The sequence below is a fragment of the Lepidochelys kempii genome, chromosome 5 (assembly GCF_965140265.1).
Source record: "Lepidochelys kempii isolate rLepKem1 chromosome 5, rLepKem1.hap2, whole genome shotgun sequence".
In the NCBI taxonomy this organism is placed as follows: Eukaryota; Metazoa; Chordata; order Testudines; family Cheloniidae; genus Lepidochelys; species Lepidochelys kempii.
Genome location: NC_133260.1, coordinates 95489937 through 95515082, shown reverse-complemented (window position 1 = coordinate 95515082; position 25146 = coordinate 95489937). Strand labels below are relative to the sequence as shown.

The window sequence follows — 25146 nt, the reverse complement described above, 5'->3', positions numbered from 1 at the left end:
CTTGTTTTCTCAGAAGGAGGGTCTGTATTTTAGAACAAACAAAAAATTAAAACATTTTATCCTCACCTTTAACTCTGGCAGATGTGGCCCAGGCAAGCATGTTAATATTCTTATTATTCCAACAGTTAAAAGAGACAAATTGTTTTATTATTTACACTTATTAATGCAGAGGTGAATCCATAAAGCTTTCTATACAAGTGTGTTTTTAAAAGTGCACTGACTTTTCCATGGTGCTCATTACTGTGGTATCCAAGCACTTCACAAACATTAATTAAATTACTCTCACAACACTTCTCTGGGGAAGGGAAGTATAATTATCCCTATTTTACAGATAGGGAAACAGAGCCCAGGAGAAATTAAATGACTTCCCCAAGGTCATACAGGAAACCTCTTGCAGAACAGAGAATAGAACCTCATTAGTATTACTCATAAGGCCACAATTCCTTGCACTGAGAACAATAAAAAGAATTCCCCATTCAATTCTTTTCCACTAAAACAACAAATTTGACTTAATGGAATACTCTCTCCCCCTCCTTCCAGAGGGGCACAGAGTTGTGGGTATCATACCACTAGGCTCCTCCTCTTCCACATTGCTACTCTCATCTATTCTGCAGTCTGTCCCCACTTAACTTCATTACTGGTGTCCTCACTCATTCTCCTCTTTTCTATATTTACTTTTATCTATTTCAATTTGTAATAATACATTAAATCAAAACATTCTTACTCAAGCACAATATCTTGAAAACAAAAAGTTTTACTAAGTGGCACAATGCCTAACTTTCCCCACATAAAAGAACCATAAATCCCTTCAGAACAACCTCTGTGGGAATAGACAGGCCTTGCAGAGTATTAGAAAGGTCAGCAAACTCTTGGTATGTTGGACCAGTTAGGGGCAATGAGCTTCAGAGAACCCTCTCAACCCTCTCTCATGACATTCAAAGATGGAAAGCCAGATTCTCTTGAACCCTAATCTTTTCATACATCAGAGCCTCAGATCCCATGGGAATTTGTATTGACTGTACAACACTGTCCATTTCAATCTGATAAGATGGTTCAATTAAAAGAAATTTTTTCACCCAATATATATTTGAAAGCAGCTTTAGAATATTTGCTTTTAAAGTGTGTTAGCTGTCTAACAAGAGTTAAATCTGGAGATGACAGTGCACATTGACAAACTGCTCACAAAGAGATAGCAAGGAGAGGGGGAGAAAAAAGACCATGAGGTTTATGAAGTGGATATGTGCACAAACACACACATACACTGCAGTTTTCCATTACACAAATGTCTATCCATATAAACATACGGATGCAATTTTTGAACTTTTACTAGAAGGCTTACCATAGTCTACTGATTCCAGAGTAGGCATTAAACAAAATGTGTCCCACTGATAGGCCATATTTTATTCATACAGAATATGATAGATATAATTTAAATACTTTTAGGAGTGTAAATACATCCTTGATCCCCATTACCCTTCAGTGCTCGGAGGCTACCTCACAGAGCACCCAAGCTCCTGCTGGACCAAGAAAATCAGAACTCAAATTCAGATCAGCCTACATGGTATAGCATGCACAGTTTACTGGATTCTGGGGTAAAATCTGAAACCAAGATTGGCCTTAACAATTATAGGAGCTTAAATTGCACTCTTATTTTTGGAGTTTTTGTTTTCAACTGTACAACTTTTATTAGTAGTTTTATATAATTTTTTTTCAGGTGATGGCAAGATTAGGTATTAGAGAAAAGAGAAAAATGGCAGCTGATTTTCTGGGATTTTTTCCGTCTGTTGCCCCCTCCTTCCCACTTCTCTCCAAAAGGAAGAGAACAGTGAGAGTTGAGGTTACACTGTCAACATGAATTGGACTTCTACATACAGTGCTTCCATCGACGTGCACGGGCTGAAACTGTGGAAAAGCAACATCACTTGCCCCATAACCTCAGCCATGCAAAACATAATGCCATCCACAGCCTCAGAAACAACTGCAACATCATAATCAAAAAGGTTGACAAAGGAGGTGCTGTCGTCATCATGAATAGGTCGGAATATGAACAAGAGGCTGCTAGGCAGCTCTCCAACACCACATTCTACAAGCCATTACCCTCTGATCCCACAGAGGGTTACCAAAAGAAACTACAGCATTTGCTCAAGAAACTTCCTGAAAAAGCACAAGAACAAATCCGTACAGACACACCCCTGGAAACCTGACCTGGGGTATTCTATCTGCTAAGCAAGATCCATAAACCTGGAAATCCTGGACACCCCATCATCTCAGGCATTGGCACCCTGACAGCAGGACTGTCTGGCTATGTAGACTCCCTCCTCAGGCCCTACGCTACCAGCACTCCCAGCTATCTTCAAGACACCACTGACTTCCTGAGGAAACTACAATCCACCGGTGATCTTCCTGAAAACACCATCCTGGCCACTATGGATGTAGAAGCCCTCTACACCAACATTCCACACAAAGATGGACTACAAGCTGTCAGGAACAGTATCCCCGATAACGTCACGGCAAACCTGGTAGCTGAACTTTGTCCTCACCCATAACTATTTCACATTTGGGGACAATGTATACCTTCAAATCAGCGGCACTGCTATGGGTACCCGCATCGCACCACAGTATGCCAACATTTTTATGGCTGACTTAGTACAACGCTTCCTCAGCTCTCGTCCCCTAATGTCCCTACTCTACTTGCGCTACATTGATGACATCTTCATCATCTGGACCCATGGAAAAGAAGCCCTTGAGCAATTCCACCATGATTTCAACAATTTCCATCCCACCACCAACCTCAGCCTGGACCAGTCCACACAAGAGAACCACTTCTTGGACACTACGGTTCTAATAAGCAACGGTCACAAACACCACCCTATACCGGAAACCTACTGACTGCTATTCCTATCTACATGCCTCCAGCTTTCATCCAGACCACACCACACGATCCATTGTCTACAGTCAAGCTCTACGATACAACAGGCATTTGCTCCAACCCCTCAGACAGAGACAAACACCTACAAGATCTCTATCAAGCATTCTTACAACTACAATACCCACCTGCTGAAGGGAAGAAACAGATTGACAGAGCCAGAAGAGTACCCAGAAGTCACCTACTACAGGACAGGCCCAACAAAGAAAATAACAGAACGCCACTAGCCGTCACCTTCAGCCCCCAACTAAAACCTCTCCAATGCATCATCAAGGATCTACAACCTATCCTGAAGGACGACCCATCACGCTCACAGATCTTGGGAGACAGGCCAGTCCTTGCTTACAGACAGCCCCCCAACCTGAAGCAAATACTCACCAGCAACCACACACCACACAACAGAACCACTAACCCAGGAACCTATCCTTGCAACAAAGCCCGTTGCCAACTGTGTCCACATATCTATTCAGGGGACACCATCATAGGGCCTAATCACATCAGCCACACCATCAGAGGCTCGTTCACCTGCACATCTACCAATGTGATATATGCCATCATGTGCCAGCAATGCCCCTCTGCCATGTACATTGGCCAAACTGGACAGTCTCTATGTAAAAGAACAAATGGACACAAATCAGACGTCAAGAATTATAACGTTCAAAAACCAGTTGGAGAACACTTCAATCTCTTTGGTCACTCGATTACAGACCTAAAAGTGGAAATACTTCAACAAAAAAACTTCAAAAACAGACTCCAACGAGAAACCGCTGAATTGGAATTAATCTGCAAACTGGATACAATTAACTTAGGCTTGAATAGAGACTTTGAGTGGATGGGTCATTACACAAAGTAAAACCATTTCCCCATGTTTATCCCCCCTCCCACCCCCACCTCCCACTGTTCCTCAGATGTTCTTGTCAACTGCTGGAAATGGCCCACCTTGATTATCACTACAAAAGGTTTCCCCCCCCCCGGTAATAGCTCACCTTAAGTGATCACTCTGATTACAGTGTGTATGGTAACACCCATTGTTTCATGTTCTCTATGTATATAAATCTCCCCACTGTATTTTCCACTGAATGCATCCGATGAAGTGAGCTGTAGCTCACGAAAGCTTATGCTCAAAATACATTTGTTAGTCGCTAAGGTGCCACAAGTACTCCTTTTCTTTTTGCGAATACAAACTAACACGGCTGCTACTCTGAAACCTTTCAACATGAATTTTGCTACTTCAAATAACATTTGCTCACAAGTAGTCCCACTGAAGCCAATTGGACTACTAATGTGTTTAAACTTGAACACTTGTGTAAATGTTTGAAGGATCAAAGCCCTAGTGACTCTCACAAAGTGGTGGACATGCTAGCGTGTTCTTTTTTCTGTTCCTGTAGGTTATTGTGCATTTCTTTTGAAGTGGGAACAAAGTCTTTAAACATAATTGCTAGAAATTATTTAACCCAGCAACAAAAGCAGCTGTTCAAAAATTATTTAAAGCCATTTTTTAATTTACATTTTTATGTGGATATCGGGGGGGGGGGGGGGAGGGGAAGGAATGTAACAAGAGACTTCCACCAGGTTTTGTCTGCAGCACTGAATGAAATACAGCAAAACTATTCACTGGAGGAATCTTTTAAGGACACTGATGGCTCTTATCTCCTGTTTATGTATGGGCGAATTACATGCACAAAAATTCCTTGTGCATTCACAGTAACATTGACCACAAACAGGGTTCAAAAATTCAGGTAGATGTTTCCATGTAAAACATGTTTAGATCTCTTTTATATGGAAAAGAGAGTTTGGTTATAAAAGAGTTTGACTACACATTTTGGAGCTGTGACTGAATTTACTTTACACATGTGCAAAGCGTAGGGTTGCCAATTTTGGCTGGATGTATTCCTGGAGGTTTCCTCACATGACATAATCTTTAAATACAGATTAATCTTAAATTTCTGGAGACTGCAGGTCAATCCTGGAGGGTTGGCAACCTTAGTAAAGTACCACTGGGGGTAGGCAGAAGGCCCTCAACACCACATGTGCTGGATGGTGTACAAAATCACCCCATTCCTGGTATTTGTCTTCATTATTAACCTTAAGCAAAATAAGAAACCTCTCCTGCGCTTGCCCGTTTTTTCCTGTGTGTTTGCCTGTTCCTGGGGTTTCTCTCTATACCTGCCCCCAGTTTATTTTGAAGCAGTGGAAGGCTCACACCTTTCTTTTATTGCTGGATTGGAGATTACAGGAACTACCTGGTTCAGGTGCATCAGCAGAAATAGCTCTGCAGCTTTATGCAGAGTCCTAGAACCTGACTGTTCTCACAACCTTATACACTTAGGATGTTTTATAAATACAAACCAACAATAACAAGGTGAAATACACCTTTGGTAGATCTTGATTTTAAGCTCTTGGAGCTGGGAACCTGGCTCCAATTCCTTTCTCATATCTGTGTAAATCAGCTATAATTCTATTGAAGAAATTGGGCCAGTGTAAAATCAGCTCACATGAAAAGAGAATTGAGTCCATTGTCTTCTGTCTGTTCAGCACCAAGTACATTAGTGGAGCGTTATAAAAGACAAACGATAATCTAGTTTGCAAAGACACAAGCCTTTCTTATTAAGGCACCTGGTACGTATGATCATTTTCTGAGGTAGAAAAATGAGAAAATACCTCTTTTTGTTTGGCAGTTTTATGTAACTAGTGTTGTCCCGATTTAACACAAATATCTTTATGAAATGACACAATTAATTTTCCCTTGAATGGTTATTCTCATTCCTGAATTCACCCTTCTTCCTTCTTATCCCATCATGCCCTGTGTTATGGCTACCAACTAACCATCCAACCTTCCAGAGAAAAGAAGAAGAGATTTTCTTTGGAGGATTTCAGGATAACTCCTGAAGGACTGAAAGCTCTGCCTCTGCAGCAATTTCATCCCCAAGGAGTGAAAGGTCATCACTTAAAATTTAGAGAAAATAAGAGTCAGTTAATAAAAACCATTAGCAGACGTAATTCTACCACAGACATTCCAGACAAAAGACATATTGTCTTGATCAGTATGGACCAAATGTTCTATTTTTTGTACCTCTTTTCTTTTGGACTAGCATAACATGAAATACCTTTACAATACTAAAACTAGACAGTCATGAGCACTCTGCACTATTAAATACTATGAGCAGCCACCTTATGTAGAAGCTACAATGAAAATATTTAACTACACTAAGGAAGGTTTAATGCACAAGACCAAACCGAAGAGCAAACTGAATGAACTAAAAGTATGCCTGGAAATCTCAAAACAAATATTTTACTTTTGATCAGAAATGGTTACTGTGTTGTATGTAACTCTAACTCCTAGAAAGGGATTTATACAAAAAAAAAAAAAGAATTAAGCCTCTCCTACCACCAGGAAGAAGAGTGTGTCCATTGATAACACACACATGCTGTAATGCTTACCTATATTGCCAGTGACTTGGGAATCAAATACTGGTTGGAAATCAGTTTCCATCCCAATATAATAATCAGAGCCAGAGCTTTGCAGAGGGACTTTTGGCATCACTATTTTTTGTAATGAACTAAACACACACACACACACACACACACACAACTATATATATAGATAGATAGATATAATTTATTTGTGAGGTCCTTCTATACTGGTTACTGTTACCTTAAAGAAAATAAGCTTTATACCTTAATAAATATGTTCTTTGTCTCAAAAATTAAATAGAGCAAGAAAAACTGTACATGATGCCTGTCCCATCCCTTCGCTTTTCTTAATCAGGCTCCATGGAAACTTGAGATAAAAATGCTTTTTTCTGAATATTTTTTTTTTCAGGTTAATTTTTCAACAGCAGTTGAAAGAAAGAAAGAAAGAAAGAAAGAAAGAAAGAAAGAAAGAAAGAAAGAAAGAAAGAAAGAAAGAAAGAAAGAAAGAAAGAGCATGGTACACAGTAATACAGGTCTCAAATGTTCTGCATTGAAAAAACAAATTACTAATGCACAAGTTTCCCTCCATCCACAACCTCGAAAAAAAAAAGAAGAAAAAGGTAGTGATGCATGCAAACCTCATTTTTGATCCCTCAGCAGACACACACATTTCTATAGTAACGAAAAAAATCTCAATACAAAAATCAAGGTTAGGTGTGAAACAAACAAGTCAACCTATTCTCCATTAGGACCCCAATTCTGCATTATGATCTTCAGGAGTGGACCACTGCACCCGTTCACTATCAACTGTGGGCTGAGGCCTACATTTCCAATACCAACCAGAACTCTTCCCTTGGAAAAAATTAAGGATAGGCCAACAGGTTCAACCAAAATAAAAATCTTTACACTGGTCTAGAATGATGGGCAATATTCAGTCCTAGACCAGCAATAAGTTTATAGTTCAACATCTTGTGACCCATTAGATCTAGAGAAGGGAGTTTTAATACTTTTGGAAATACTTTCCAAAGGGGAAACACATCACTTGGATGGGAGGTTATGAAATATTAGACCTGAAAATCACAGGATTATGACATATTGAAAAACTATTTTAGGTAATTGTTAAGGGGTCCTAACTATATATTTTTTTCTCTCTTTGAGGCCTGTACAGTGGATTCATGGTGACTAAGACACTTGGCTTTATAGGTGGAGAGAAATAAAATACCATACCAAATACCATACCACCATGGTGGTGGAGTACAAATATCTGCCTACGGCCAATGCTGCAATGCACACACCTTTTCATTTAATCTATATTGCATGTTCATTAGGAGTTATTAGTTCTTATTCAACAATTCTGCTAGAAGCAAATGCATTGAGAAAACACTTGTATCAAGCTTAATGAAATCTTTTAAAAAGAACAAAGCAATTGACACTTCTGGTAAAGGTGGAGCTACCCTAAAAGAGAAATTGCCCTCCTTCAGATTGACTGTACAGTAACCTAAGCATAAAGACAGGCAGAAGAATACATATATTTGCAATATTATTATTTTGCTTGGTTTTGATTGGTGAAGCTTTTAGCGCTCATTTTTCTTTGTTGACAGTTTGGATAGCAATGAAACCAATGCAGATGGAAACAGATTATGTTCAGTTTGTTGACAACGCAATTTTCATTAGGTTAAACAGGACAGTATTTCAGGTGATATACAATTTCAAAATGAGGTTATGGAAGTTACAGTATATAGGTATTCAAATATGTAAGTACACAGAAGGGTCTAAGGCTTAAGGAGTTTATATCTTGTCCAACTTTGTGGATCTATGTCTGCACCATTTCCCAGAGGTGTCTTTAATTGGGTGATGCTGTGCTGGGGTTTCCTCTCATATCTAGTCATGATAATTATAGAGCACATCCGCCAATCTCAAAGTAGTTTTCAAACGTGGGTTTTGTGGCTAAGGCACTAGACTGGGACTCTGTTCTCAGCTCTGCCACAGACTTCCTGTGTGTCCTTCGGCAATTAATTTAATCCCTTTGTGCCTCAATGCCCCATCTGTAAAGTGGGATTCAAAGGAAGTAGGATCAGATACTATATGAATTTACCACAGATGCACAAAACTGGCCTTACTGGTAGTACTCCCTGCTCATGAGAAACATCTGGCTGCTTCCAATCCTCCTCTCTCATTTCCCAAATCAGCGGAACGTGCCCTCAAGAAGAAATGCCCCACCTTGTTCCACAGAGCTGTCTTCTGGCCATTCAAGGAGCAGCTTTAATACGCTTTGAAGAGAACAGAGTCTGTCAAGTCTTCCATGGCTGAAAGGGTGATGACTGCAATACAGACTGAGAGATGTCTGAGTGTGCATGTAGAAATGGAAATCCACAGGACTCTGATGGGAATATTAAGGAGTTCCAAGAAAAGAGCCGAAATCACTAAATCTGTTCATAGGACACACATATACATGACTCAACTATGTGATTCCATGAAGATTATTATGAAACGAAAAGGCTCCTTTTGTAGCACAGTTCACAGGAATTTACACACTATTGCTATTAATAATTTCTTCTGGACTGCTATGATCAAGGAAAAAGAAACGTGGTGTCTTACATTGTTGATGACAAGAGACGCTCAGAAAGAGAAAGCTTCTAGTATGGCATTTTTTCTGTTTGAGGTCAGATTCTTCTATAAAAGCTCCTTGTTCATGAGAAAGGAAAACTGGATAAAATAAAGCTGATACAAACGTGTAGCCTTGTGGAGTTTGTTTGGCTATTTCCCCAAAAACTAAAATCACTGGTAACAAAACAAGTGAACAGTTATTGTAACAAAACAAGAAAAATTGGAAACAGCGAATCACCAGGCTTAGCTAAACCAAGTTATATAATCAATTATAACATTAATTCCAGGTGGGGTAAGGGATTTAAATTTACTCTTATTATACCATTATCAAACCTAGATTTCTTATCCTTGGCCTTTTAACATAGATCCTTAGCATTATGGGAAGACTGGTACACTGACCAAAACACATACCCATTGTGCCTTCCCATAGTATCTCCTTATTCACTACAGAGCAAAGTTAAGAAATTTAACCGCGTCTTAGAAGCCTGATTTCTTACTTATGAATGTAATAAATAATAGTAAAAAATAATAGCAGCATAGGGCTGGATTCTCAACTCAGCCAAGTTAACTTAGAGCAACTGGAGAATTCCCCTGTGTAGAAGGAAAGTTGGTGAGCCCAAAACCAGTGGTATCTCCTGCACTGACTCTGCTGCCACGAATACTTGAGGCCAACACAAGGAGAGGCAGGGTTGTGTCAAGGGAGGAGAGGAGGAGTGTGGCAGAGCAAAGCTGCCCTAGAGCAGATTCCACGCTGGCCATCCCCCTGCAGCTTTAATTTAACTGGGTCAAGCTCTCTGTCAGCCTCCCAGGGCCTAAAGTCTGTTCACATGCAGGACTCAGTTGGCACATGACCATACACTGTACCTGCACCTCTCTGAAGCTGCTGCTATCTTCTCCAGAATCTCAGCTTTCATTCTAAGACAGAGTATTATCTCTCAAAAATGTGACCCAGGTGTCACCAATGCAGAGATAAGTCTGAAGAGAGCCTGGAACAATAGCTTTAAGGGGTGTGAACTGTCCCATTCATCTCAGTTGAGGCTTTAGTTCATATGTCCAATGACGGTAATTTAAACATTACATTGTTAACTATTTAATCCCTCATGTAAAAAAAGGAGGAAGAATCACAGATACCCACAATTTATGGTGAGAGACATCTCCTTCTAGTGAATTTGTGACTTGTCCCCACCCTTTTGCACCCTCCCCCAAATCAAGAAGGAGCCAAGTCTGTGGGCACATTCAAGTTCCATGGAGGAGCAGCCCTGTTCAAGAAGCCTAGTGGAGCTCAGAGTCTCCCATGATCAGTTCTGCAAAAAAGGACCTGGGGATTACAGTGGACAAGAAGCTGGATATGAGTCAACACTGTGCCCTTGTCACCAAGAAGGCTAACGGCCTATCAGGCTGCATTAGTAGGAGCATTGTCAGCAGACTGAGGGAAGTGATAATTCCCCTCTATTCGGCACTGGTGAGGCCACATCTGGTGTACTGCATCCAGTTTTGGGGCCCCCACTACAGAAAGGATGTGGACAAATTGGAGAGAGTCCAGCAGAGGGCAACGAAAATGATCAGGGGGTTGAGGCACATGACTTACGAGGAGAGACTGTGGGAACTGGGGTTATTTAGTCTGCAGAAGAGAAGAGTGAGGGGGGAGTTGATAGCAGCCTTCATCTACCTGAAGGGCGATTCCGAAGAGGATGGAGCTAGGCTGTTCTCAGTGGTAGCAGATGACAGAACAAGAAGCAATGGTCTCAAGTTGCAGTGGGGAGGATCTAGGTTGGATATTAGGAAAAACTATTTCACTAGAAGGGTGGAAGCACACGAATGGGTTACCTAGGGAGGTGGTGGAATTTCCATCTTTAGAGGTTTTTAAGGCCCAGCTTGACAAAGCTGTAGCAGCAATGATTTAGTTGGGGTTGGTCCTGCTCTGAGCAGGAGGTTGGACTAGATGATCTCCTGAGGTCTCTTCCAACCCTAATCTTCTATGATTCTATCATCACATTTTGAACATCTGCCCATCGCCTGTGAGTGTCATCTCATTTTGGTGCTTCCAATGTGTGGAACTGGGAGAGTGATACCACCATCTTTTCCCCCAATCTGACCATGGCTTGCACTCAATGGAGAACACTCCCACGGTATTTTTTACTTAAAAAGTTGACTTTTACAATAAAATTTTAAAAACCCACAGCATTTCTAGAAACACACCAACCTATAATTGGAAAGAAATAGGACAAATGGGTATGAGGGGGGTGATACACAAAGTTGCAAAATGAGGAAGATAAATATGGGGCTGACTGAAGTCATTAAAAAAAAAACAGTGCGTTTAAAAATAAAGGTTTAGGTGTTTTGAAAAGATGGAGCATGTTTCAGGAGGTGAGCAATCTTCCCAAAGGCCATTTCAGCAAAGTTATGTTTTCCTGTCAACCGAAGGGGGGACCTTTCAAGACAACTCCAGCAGAGGGACTCTGGTGATCTACAGATCTCCTGATAAGCTTCCAGATATCCCAGCAGCTTCCTTCTGGAACCGAAAGCTACGATCAAATCTGCTATGTTAATACTTCTTAGTGACTTTAGTGCCTATGTGAATGACTTCACCAATCCTCTAGCCCAGAAACTCATCTCCACCATGGCAATTTTAGATACTGGTTTTACCAATTCAGCTGGTTACAGAATGGATCCAGTATTCAGTGTTGGAACAGACACAGGGGTCATACCTACTGTGTCCTCATCATGGTTTGACAGCCACACCATGTCCTGCTAGCAAACAAACACACATAAAGACTCAACCCTGAACTTTCATGAACCCAGAGGCTTTACTAATTCCTATAAAGGATATGCCATCCTCTCCTCACACTGGATGGTTTTTACAACTCATTTCTGCAATTTAGATGTCATGCTAGATGTTGGGCTCCAAGTGGATGCTCAGGAAGAAGATTGTGACAAAGATTGGTTTCTTTCATCTATGCAAGGTTTTGAACTTTCTACTCAGAAGCAGGCCTCCCTCTTGTTAGATGTGCCTTCACTATTTCAACTTCAAGATTACACTCACAAAATGAAATTTACACATGAGGCTATACCTCAAGACCATTCAGGAACTCAGTTTAGTGAAGAACATGGCTGCTCACTTATTATGCAGTACTTCACATAGCAACAGAACTATACTCACAGTGAGTAAAGTTAAGCATGTGCTTAAGTCTTTGCAGGATACGGGTCCAAGTAGGTATATATCGCACCAGCTTACAATTGCAGAAGGGCAGGACACTGGCTTTTCCCTAATCATCCTGTGTCTGTACAAAACTAAGGCTCTGGGCAGGAAAACAGGTCCACAGATGTGCACTTTCCTCTGGCAACTCTTACTGAGAGCACAAGATTTTTGTGTGGCAATAATAGCCTACACAAATATCAAGCCCAGTTTGCTGCATTACTCCTGAGTTACACTGGTGGAAATGCAAAACTGGAATTACAAAGTGGTACTATGTTTGGACTGATAAGAAAACCTAGGGAGGGAAAAAATAGATACACTATTCAGTTTTAACAGGTAGTAGATAGTGCAATTAAAAATGTCTGTATGATCAGCTCCCTCTTCTTCCCCTCCGGCAAATAGTTCTCAAACCCCACCTCCTGTGTATTAGCAAATGAAAACTTGGCTTTATCACTTGAAAAAGACTTGAGACTAGGAAGCCTGACTAGTAAGAGGTTTACTTGTCCAATAGCTTCCCACTGCTGTACCTAAACATTGTTACTCATGGGGCAGTATACAGTAACTGAAATGAAAAGGTGGCATAAGCTCGTGTGCTCTGATTTAAACATGTTTCTAACTGAAACAACAAGAAAACTACTTTTAAAGTGAAATCATACTGAATGTTGTCCATTTCTCAGAGAACAAAATAATTTTCTAAGCTAATCATATCAAAAATATCTTAGTTAATAGGTTAAACTATGCTCCACACTCTGGAGCATAGTTTCTTAAATTTTATCATTTTTTCAACAAAAATGTCATGATTTTGTTGGGTAAGGCTTTATAATAATCTGAAATAGATAAGTGGAAAATAATTAAAAGGGGATTCTCAATGAGAAAAGACCACTCTAGGAATATATTACAGTATTACTCTAATTAAATGGTCAGTCACCATTCACAGAAGCTGATTATGAATCAAGAAACTGCAGCAGCTTGGTTTGGTGTGGAGCCAGTCATGAGAAGAAATACTCTGTTCTCCTGAAGGTCAAAACAACAGATGGACTTCTACACAGAGTGCTTCCGCCGACGTGCACGGGCTGAAATTGTGGAAAAGCAGCATCACTTGCCCCATAACCTCAGCCGTGCAGAACACAATGCCATCCACAGCCTCAGAAACAACTCTGACATCATAATCAAAAAGGCTGACAAAGGAGGTGCTGTAGTCATCAAGAATAGGTCAGAATATGAACGATAGGCTGCTAGGCAACTCTCTGACACCACATTCTACAAGCCATTACCCTCTGATCCCACAGAGGGTTACCAAAAGAAACTACACCATCTGCTCAACAAACTCCCTGAAGAAGCACAAGAACAAATATACACAGACACACCTCTAGAACCCGACCAGGGGTATTCTATCTGCTAAGCAAGATCCATAAACCTGGAAATCCTGGACGCCCCATCATCTCAGGCATTGGCACCCTGACAGCAGGATTGTCTGGCTATGTAGACTCCCTCCTCAGGCCCTACGCTACCAGCACTCCCAGCTATCTTCAAGACACCATTGACTTCCTGAGGAAACTACAATCCATCGGTAATCTTCCTGAAAACACCATCCTGGCCACTATGGATATAGAAGCCCCCTACACCGACATTCCACACAAAGTTGGACTACAAGCTGTCAGGAACTGTATCCCCAATAATGTCACGGCTAACCTGGTGGCTGAACTTTGTGACTTTGTCCTTACCCATAACTATTTCAGATTTGGGGACAATTTATATCTTCAAGTCAGCAGGACTGCTACAGGTACCTGCATGGCCCCACAGTATGCCAACATTTTTATGGCTGACTTAGTACAACGCTTGCTCAGCTCTCGTCCCCTAATGCCCCTACTCTACTTGCACTACATTGAGGACATCTTCATCATCTGGACCCATGGGAAAGAGGTCCTTGAGGAATTCCACCATGATTTCAAGAATTTCCACCCCACCATCAACCTCAGCCTGGACCAGTCCACACAAGAGATCCACTTCCTGAACACTACAGTACAAGTAAGTGATGGTCACATAAACACCACCCTATACCGGAAACCTACTGACCACTATACTTACCTACATGCCTCCAGCTTTCATCCAGACCACATCGCATGATCCATGTGTCTTACAGCCAAGCTCTAAGATACAACCGCATTTTCTCCAATCCTTCAGACAGAGACAAACCCTACAGGATCTCTAAAACTTCTTAAATCTCTAAAAGCATTCTTAAAACTACAATACCCACCTGTTGAAGTGAAGAAACAGACTAACAGAGCCAGAAGGGTACCCAGAAGTCACCTACTACAAGACAGGCCCAACGAAGAAAACAACAGAACGCCACTAGCCATCACCTACAGCCCCCAACTAAAACCTCTCCAGAGCATCAAGGATCTACAACCTATCCTGAAGGACGATCCCTCACTCTCACAGACCTTGGGAGACAGGCCAGTCCTCACTTACAGACAGCCCCCCAACCTGAAGCAAATACTCACCAGCAACTACACACCACACAACAGAAACACTAACCCAGGAACCAAACCCTGCAACAAACCCCATTGCCAACTCTGTCTGCATATCTATTCCAGGGACACAATCATCTGACCTAACCACATCAGTCACACCATTAGGGGCACATTCACCTGCACATCTACCAATGTGATGTGTGCCATCATGTGCTGGTAATGCCCCACTGCCATGTCCATTGGCCAAACCGGACAGTCTCTATGCAGAAGAATACATGGACACAAATCTGACATCAAGAATTATCACATTCAAAAATCAGTAAGAGAACACTTCAATCTCCCTGGACCTCAACAACAGATTTAAAAGAGGCAATTCTTCAACAAAAAAACTTCAAAACAGACTCCAATGAGAAACTGCAGAACTGGAATTAATCTGCAAACTGGACACTATCAAATTAGGCCTGAATAAAGACTGGGAGTGGATGGGTCACTATAAAAATGAATTTCCCCCTGCTGATAATCCCACCTTCTTGTCAACTGTTTGAAATGGGCCACCTTGATTACATTGGCCTCATTAGCATTAAAAAAGTGATTTCCACTTCTTCTTGTCAACTGTAGAGAATAGCCCACTTCCACCTTAACTGAATTGGCTCGTTAGCGCTGAACCCCCCCACTTCATAAGGCAACTCCCATCTTTTCATATGCTGTGCATTTATACCTCCCTACTGTATTTTCCACTCCATGCATCTGATGAAGTGGGTTTTAGCCCACAAAAGCTTATGCCCAGATAAATTTGTTAGTCTCTAAGGTACCACAAGGACTCCTCGACGTTTTTGCTGATACAGACTAACACAGCTACCACTCTGAAACCTGTATTCTGGAAGGGGAGGATGAGAAAGTAACTGAGCAGCTTCCAGCATCTCACATAGGCTGAATACAGCTTGAAAGTACTACACGAAATTTTCTACCTGCAAAATTACTATAGATTGTAGAGTAGGCATCCAATAATCATTCAGAAAAACACTGTTGTGGGTTGTTGCCTAATTAATGCACAGAGAAGTGTGGAAACCCCAGAAAGTACAAAAGATATAGATTAACTTGTAGGAGGAAAGAGCTGTGAAAGCAATGGAGAAGTGTGACAAGATTAAATGAAAAATACTTGATTGCAATTATAAGGTTTTTTTTAAGGATATCTTTAAGACAGAAGAACTTTTTTATAGCCTCTCAGGTTGTAAAAATCCAGCTAGAGAGAAAAAGCAAACATATCCTTTCTTTTTTTCCTTCTTCCCAGGGGCAGAATATAAACACACTCTCTCTCTCTCTCTCTCACACACACACACCACCCCGGGATTGGGTTTCTAGAGAGTTAGGATGTTCAAAGTGCATTGTAGTAATTTATCAGATCATTCAGGGGGCTAAGCAGAAGGAAGATTATCACAAGATGTAGAAGGTGCAACTGGATGTCAAGAATACCTTTGGCACAATGAGTCATACTGTTTGATGCAATAAGTTTCTTCCACTTCTCAAACAGTATTATGAAAGGTCATATTTACAAAGTATATACACATGAAGAGATTCATGGTACCATTTTGTGCTATGATCAGGATTGTCAGAGGCTGGTATATGAACCCCGCCATTTTCATCTTGTCCGTATAAATTTGAATATAAGAACTAAGGAATTAGATGGCTGAGATCTGCCTGGAGACAGGACTAAGTGTTCTGCCAGTGTATATCGGTATGAGTGGCCTGATAATGGTGCTCAAGCTAGAGTATATGCCACACATATATTTATATATTATAAAGAATAATTTGCACTTCTATAGTGTCTTCCATCTGAGTTTATCAAAGTGCTTTACTAGCATTAATAAATTAATCCTCACAAGAACAAGATGAGTTCAGGAAGTCTTATTATCCCAACAATATAAATGAGGAAACCAGGACCACGTGTACACTGCAGGGACTATAGTGGCATAGTGGTGGCACCATAACTATGCGGACATAACCCATAGTGTAGACACACCCTACGGCAATGGAAGGGGTTTTTCCAATGCTGTAGGAACAGCACCTCCCCAAGTGATAGTACTGTTCTTCCAACGACCTAGCTACGTCACTCCTGGGGTTAGGTCAGCATAGCTATGGTGCTCTGGGGTGTGGATTTCTCATACTCCTCAGCACCATACCTACATCAACCTAAATTTTAAGTATAGACAAGGCCTAGAACATAGAAAGATCAGGTGGTTCAAGGTCAAATAGAAGCCTGTAGAATAGTCAGGAACAGAACCCAGGTCTCCTGACTTCTAGTCCCATGCCAAAACTACATCTTTGTTTTTGTACTTCTATTGAAAAAGTAGGCGAGAGCACCTACACAGTGAAGCTCTAAACTTAAGACAGAGAAGTATATAACTGTTTGGATAGGAAACAGATCTGAACTGTTACCTCTGGGACTTTAATGTGCCCAACACAGAAGCAGATGTTATCAAAAAGCCTGGGAAGGGTGTGTACACCATGCAGTTGCCAGGCAAGGGGAAGGGGAAGTATGTAAGCCAAGGCACAGGTCCCACACTATCCCTGATGGGATCCCTTTAAAGTAAATTCCCAAATACCCTTATTTAAAATACATACTTTATTGCAATCCATGTCTTCAAATTCAACTTTCTGTGTTGGATTAGAAAGCATATCATTTCACTACGCATCAGAAGATTTTGTTTAGCCACTTTGTATTGTTTAATAATTTATAAACATATATCTAAGAAGACTATCAATAAATTATGAAAGATAACAAAATATCACTTTCCATGAGAATGACTCATCTGAAAAAAAACATTCTGGCAAATATGCAAAGATTCCTGCCAAAAAAATAGCTCATAGGAGTCTATGAATACAGCTTAGAATGCAAAAAATTATAATGAAACAAGTGACTTGAAACCTCAAAGTCAGTTTTCTGTGAACTGTTTCCAGAATATAAGGTTGAATGATTCTGAAATGTTCAGGTGAATCAAACAAATGTATTAATCAGAAACAAAACAGAATAGTCAATTAAGTCACTATATACTTTTCTTTGTAAAATCTGATTTACAAAAACCTTATTCACTACACATACTTATGAGTCAAATCTTACCGCACACTCTATTACATACATACACATGAACTCCTGCATATCAAAGCATGTCAGCTGATTCTTCTCACTTTCTTAAAAAAAACCATCTCTGAATAGAGTTAGTTTATGAATGCTTTCTGAAGCAGAATTAATCCTTTTACAGCAGTGCTTAATCTGGCTATGTTTGAGCAGATAATAAACTTTGCTTAGCTTTCCAGAGTAGCTACAAAATCCAGTGAAATAAAACTAATACACACCTTATTGAATCCGTGACACAATTAAGGTGCACAAAGTGACTGCTACAAGAATGCCTAAATTAGGACACTGACCTGACTGTTAAGGAAGAATGCATGATCCATTACTAGAGTAAAGGGGGTTGGGGGGGGGGGGGGGAATGGAAGAGATCAGCTTTTGCCTTTCCCTCACCTTTAATTCTAAAAAGAAAGGGGGGGGGAATGTTATTTTTATTCTGAAGCTATGAAGACAAGGACAATTTCCAGATCTCTTCAAACTAATATCAGGTAATATTCACAAGTCCAGCTCTGTCCTTTTGTCATTAAGGCTTAAATTAAAGGCTAAACTCTAAAGCACATAACCACAGCCCAACATTGGTGAGGGGTGCACTGTCCCATAAGAAACCTCATATAGGCACAAGAACTCCTGGAGCTCCCAAAAAGTGCAGTTGCCATAACATCAAGCTTCGTGGAACAGTTCCAAAAAGGGTGGGGAGGCATGCCCCACCCCCACTCAGCTTGCTTCTCTTACCTCCTTTTGCAGAGGCTAGTTCTGCTAGCTCTGGGGATTCCTGGAACTTCCTAGGTGCAATAGGTTTGGCCCTTGATTTCAGAGGGTACAAAAGGCCAGGGGATACTCCCAGGACATGCGTACAGAGAGTGAGAACATGCTGACCAACAGTGTCATTCTCACAAAGCAGAGTGCTGCAACGTTTGTTTCACCCTCGAGAATTGATTTTCTCAATGCTATTCAGAATTCTGTTGGCAGCAGCGAAGCTGTTGAGAATCATGCTTATTTCATGCTGGTGCTTCTTGGAAGAGCTATGAGCAACAGCAGAGGTGGGCACTGGAGTTAGTTACATGATATGTAAACCCAAAAAATTGAAGCTGGGGAAAAGGTAGATTAGCAAAGACCTCTTTTCCCTTGTCTCACAGCAGCCAGGAGGTTCTGGAGCAGGGGATAGATTAGTGCAGATCCTTTCAGTGTGGTCTTTTTTCTCCCTGCAACACATACGCCTCCACCTTTTCTTCCTCGGAATAGTAAACGTCTAGTAAATTTTTCATGCCCTGGTATTACTCATACAAAATATACACATTAAGATAAGCCCTTATCTGCCTCACATACAGACTAAGTGCTAAATATTGTCTTTGAAAACTTGAATATAAACTTCTAACAACTTGCTTCCAATTGAATTTGTGCACACCCATCCAAAAGCAGAATATGGCCGTAAAATAGCAGACCCAGTTAAGTAAACGCACAGGCATAAATCTTTCACTGTTGTGATCCTTGTTCTCAGAGGTGTTCAGTTATCACCATGGTGATGAGCATGATATAAAAACCTAGGCAGAGAGAGAGAGATTGATATCTTCTCCACCCAATCCTTTTGTTTATTTTCCCTTGTTATTTTTAAGGCTAAATGAAACTGTAATCTTCTTAGAGGAGAGATCTGTCATTTAAACTTGTCTACAAAGCACCATGTACATTTCTGGCAGTGTATTAATAGTAATTAATAATTATGTGACACAACACTGAAATTACAGAGAAACATGCTTGATTTGCTATTAACCGTTTTCCCAACTAACAAGAATGACCCAGCTCCTTCTCCAGATAAAAAGGGAGGAGCGTTGAAACTCTTAATTTACTTGTATGAGCCACATACTGCTCTTGATCTGCTCACATAATTACCCATGTCAGTGGGAGCTGCATATGTAGATCAGATAGCCCTATGGGATTTATTCTCCAGTCAGGTTCTCTAGATCCTATGCAAGCGAAACTGCCATTAACTTCAATCTGAGTTTTACCTGCTTAAAATACTGCAGGATCAGCCATGAATGTGTTTGTGAACTCTCATTAACTTTATTAACCCCTTAAAGTTGATGGGAGTTATGTAAATATGTGGAGGAGGAGAAGCAGGAAATAACTCCCACTATGAATGTAATTTCAGATCAGCGAAGCCAAATATGGCATTAAATATAGTCCTTGAGCTTTCTGTGTTTGACACATTAGTTTGAACCATTAAGGAATCCTAACCAGTGAAAGGGTTGCAGATAAAGTTAACAAATTAAACCAAACCAAATAAATTTACAAACGGGTTAATATGCAGTTTATTCATCTGAAAAGCAATTTTAAAAATGCAAGAAAAACTAAGTCATCATCAGATGACTGAGGTGGGAGGTGAATACAACGTAATGTTATCTGTAAAATCTTCAAGCATATTATCTATTCTTCATATTATAAATACTACTTATTCATTTAAAAATAAGCATTTACATGTTTTAATAACTTGGTACTTCTTTATGTTTAACAGAAAGTTATAGAATGGAATGATTGCATCAACATTTGAAGTTTATGTTTCAGAAGAATATGAGTGTTTCTAATGAGGAAGTTTATTGTTTAACATTCTTCTCGAATCTCTTTCATTTTCTGTTATTTAAGGGATTATGAACAGACAGGCAGAAGTATTCTATACTAGTCCTAGCTATTTCCGACATACTCCATTTCAAACCACACTACAAATCACTATTATTTGGTCAATAAAATGCACAAAGCATATCGCTTTATTATTTAAAATCTTAACATGTTTCCTGCATTTGTACAGTGAGGGAATAAAAAACCATGACTCCTTTACAAAGCAAAGTTGTCCAATATTGTCTGTCTTTTAGAAATTTGTGAGGAAATCTCTAATGTCAAATATTATAGATGGGGATGATAACACTGCCTATTATGCAGGTTGCCTGACGCTTTACATTATAATACCCTCTTTTCAGTTGCTTATAATTTTGCCAGATTTTAACCATTGAGGCTAAATCTTCCATGCCAGGTGTCTGCCCAGGCTGATTATTATATTTATTTATTTTGAAAATTTCAGCCAAAATGGATCAGACATTTCTGAGAATGATGTTAGAGAAAAATACACTGTTTTTCAATGTTAGAAAAATACTGGTGACCTTTTCTCTGGAAATCTCTAGTGCCCACATGCTTTGGAGCAGGGACCTGACATTTGACACAGGGATGGCATTTATATCAGGGGTGTGCCTTTTGCTGTCCTCATGAAAATCAGCCTAAATTTGGCCAAGTTACAAGTCTTTGGGGTGAGGGGGGGGGAAGGGGATCACAATTTGCATGTTAAGGAGAGATTTGCTAGAGTTTAACTGCTAAAATCTCTCAAGGTTGCATCCCTTCAGAGTTCCTAGTGCTGAAGACTATGCATGTCTCATCCCCACAGACCTATAGAGCATGCTCTATCCCAGGGGTGGGCAAACATTTTGGCTCGAGGGCCACATCAGGGTTGGGAAACTGTATGGAAGGCCGGGTATGGAAGGCTTTGCCTCCCCAAACAGCCTGGCCCCTGCCCCCTATCTGCCCCCTCCCACTTCCCACCCTCTGACTGCCCCCCTCAGAACACCCCGACCCATCCAACCCCCCTGCTGCCTGTCCCCTGACTGCCCCAACCCCTATCCACACACCTGCCACGACAGGCCCCTTGGGACCCCACCCCAATCCAACCCCCCCCTTTCCCCATCCCCTGACCACCACCCCCCAAACCTCCACCCCATCCAACCCCCCTGCTCTCTGTCCCCTGACTATCCCAACCCCATCCACACCCTCGCCCCCTGACAGGCCCCCCGGGACTCCCATGCCAATCCAACCCCCGCCCATTCCACCCCCTGTCCCCTGACTGTCCCTCGGGACCCCCTGCCCCTGATCCAATCCCGCCTCCCTACCATGCTGCTCAGAGCAGCAGGACTGGCTTATTGGAAAGCCTGGGAGGTGGGTGGGTGCAAGCCGCGCTGCCCAGCAGGAGCAAGCCACACTGCCTGGCAGGAGCGGCAGGCCAGAGAGCTGCCTGCACAGTGGCGTGACTACGGGGGAAGGGGGACATCAGGGGCGGGGCCAGGGGCTAGCCTCCCTGGCTGGGAGCTCAAAGGCTGGGCAGGATGGTGCCGCGGGCCAGATGCGGCCCGTGGGCTGTAGTTTGCCCACCTCTGCTCTATCGCCTCACAGCTCCTAGTGTTCACCAGAATGCACAAGAGCCATCCCCACAAAGCAAATGAGCATACTTAAACCAGCCCAGAGCTCTGGCATTGCACAGGCACAATTAATGCTGCCATTTTCTAACTTTTGCGTGTTTGACTTTGCAACCTTATGTAACTCTGTTCTTCTATCACTGTGTGCGTATGTGTGTGTGTGTGTGTGTGTGTGTAATATAACAGCTTCAAGTTTTTTCTATTTTGCAAGGCCTTTCACTGAATGAGGTTTCAATCATCTGAAAAGAAGGGTCTGGATCGGTATAATTTTAAGTTTTTTGGTGTCACCAAACATCTAATCATCATTTACAAAAACAAGTCAAAGGGACATAAAGTCACAATAAACCACACAACTACAACCCTTATGGTTTATGTGTTGTGCTTTTATGAACTGAGTATATTGTAAACCACTGTAATTTAGATATACCACCTTTTAATACCCTAAAGTATTTACTCAATTGATATTTTTAACAATGATACTTACTTGTGAAATATACTGCATTGGATATATATTTTCATACTTTATAATGCTGATAACACTGGTATGGTTAGGTAACATTTTTGTTAGCAATATTCTAGTAACTGGAACTTGAAATCATTAAGGCCACACCTTCAACGGAAGATTTAGTTGTAAGACTGTACTCTACAAGTGTTGCGCTTACAGAGTCTACTTGAGGACACATACTAGTCTTATTCCTCCCACTTGTATCAAGAGATTTTCATCCAGGTATCGACAGTAGTATAGTATACAGCACTTATACATTGTTTCACCAACACTGCAAGCATTTTTCAAATTAGAACAGCATAAATATATATTTATTTAAAATAAACATCAGAGAGACAGCTATGTCAAGCAGCAACTTGGATGCTAATGAACATCACTATACTTCATCTTAAGTAAAAGACAAAGTACTACACTAGTTCTGCCACTTGTGTGGTGTTTTTCTTTGAAAATGGTTGGCCACTGTTCCCAGGAAAGATATTCACCTTAATTCTATGCTTATCCTAGATATTCCAGCGTATTAGCAATGCATTCCTTCTTTAAAAATTTACTTAAAATTTACAGAAACTGAACACACATGCTTTGGTTTTAAATTTGGTTTTAAAAAGGACATCCATACATACTGAATGATGATGCCAACCCTCACACTTGTAAGTATCTTAGACTTATTTATGCAAAAGTAGAATTTAAAAACCCCCTCAACTTAGGCTCCAGCAGGGAAGACAAATTCAAATTCAGATCACCGATATTCTTCTAACAGACCCTGACATACCCACTCCTCTACCTAGTCATTTACAAGGCTGTCCTGGACACTGGTGCAAAGTAGTAGAGGGGGAGCACAAACAGTCCCGTTAATTTCTTGTACCAGTGCACCACACTGCCGCTTCCTGAGCATGGGTGTGTTTGGAGGTAGCAAGTTCCACAGAGCTGCCATGGGCCACCCCTGTAGATGTGAGTGGGATGGAGGAGAGCCAGGGCTGGCTCTAGGTTTTTTGCTGCCCCAAGCTCCGAGAGCACAACTGCCCAAGCAACAACAAAAAAGGGGGAGGGGCGGGGGGGTTGGGGCTGGCCGGAACGCCGCCCCTGGAATTGTGCCACCCCAAGCACATGCTTGCTTTGCTGGTGCCTAGAGCCAGTCCTGAGTTGAGCCTTGAGTACATCTCTTCTCCCTGCAACCCAGCGTGCTGAGCAGTGCAGCTATGTCAACATGTTGGGAAATGTATTCTATGACACGGACAGATACAGATCCCTCGCAGATTACTTCCTCCCAGGGCAGGTGATTACTCCGTAAGGCCCAGTTTCTCTCCTGGGCTGCTCTAGGGCAGTGCCGTACTTTGGACTAGATTACAAACTGACAAACTAGCCCTTCCAGAGCTATGCTGTAATTACACAGCATGACTTTGTAGAACCAGAACTAGCAGATACATCGTTTCTCATCACATCCGACCTTGCTTCTAACCCACTTAGAAAACTGGAACTACAATGAAGCCCCAGGCAAATCAGGAATAGAGAGGCATTCTGTTATAAAATGACATTTTTTGTTGCTGTTGGACAAATAATTTCAAATTGAAAAATTTCCAAACATTACAAGCCTTTGGTATTAAGAAGATAAGGAATTTATAGCCACTTCTTTTTGTCTAAACAAACACATGCAATTTAATTTTATTAACTCTATCCTGGATAGAAAAAAGTCATTCAGACAAATGTCTAGCAGATGCCACAGTTCAGATCCTTAGGTTTTAGTTGCCCCCTTCTTCTGACTGCTCACACACAAACTGTGCTGCAAGACCGTATCAACTTGCCTTCTGAGCCAACTGGGCCAATCTCAACAAGTTAATTTTATTTAATTAAAAAGACTTTTGCTAAACCTATCATCAACAGCGACATTGTCCCATCAAGAAAGCCTCCTCCACACACAGATTTTGTATCTATTTCATTATTTTTGTCTAGAGCTGTGATTTTTTTTTTTCAACTGAAATAGTTAAATTGGTACAACTGCCTCCTCTCCGGAATGTGGACACACATATTGGTTTAGTACACACATACCTACCCACATGACTGGATACAGATAAATTCTGCTCCTCTTGTACTGATCCTGCCCTCACGTGTGCTATCCACTTGGGCATGTGAGGGGCCCTTGTTCTCTGAGCTCCTCTCTTCCCCTGGCATCCTTAAAAATAATTAGTCAAGGCTGCTCTCTCCTTATGATCCTATTAAAGGAGCAGCAGTACTGGAACTGATCTGCTTCCTCCTCCATCCCGTCCAGAGACAACGTCCAGAAGCTCCCCAACTATTCAGCCAATAAACACCAGGTGAGTGGGCTTGTAAAGTCTCAATTAGAACAGAAACACTTACATGACAAAATTATGAGTTACTTTATTCAAACCTCACAGACATAAAATAAGTGCACAGGCCTACTGTGCATACATGGGTAAACTTCCATTGACCTCTGTGAAATTCTGCCTGAGTGTCTGTGTAATAACTGCAGGATTAGACTCCAAAAATAAAATGCTTTTTGCAGCCAATTACATATGATGATTTTCAATATAAGAATTCTTAAGTGCCATGTAAAGACATCAGTTTTAAACCATATTCTCACTGGTGTCGAGGGAGAATTCTGCTTCAGAATAATCAGTAACATGATATGGTCTTTAAAGCACAAATGAAA

General features: G+C 41.1%; 1 protein-coding gene across 1 annotated transcript in view; it reads right to left on the bottom strand.

Annotated features, from left to right (window-relative positions):
- Positions 1–25146, bottom strand: part of LOC140911645 (guanine nucleotide-binding protein G(q) subunit alpha) — a 230941-nt gene that overhangs the window by 162770 nt on the left and 43025 nt on the right. The window lies entirely within an intron of this gene.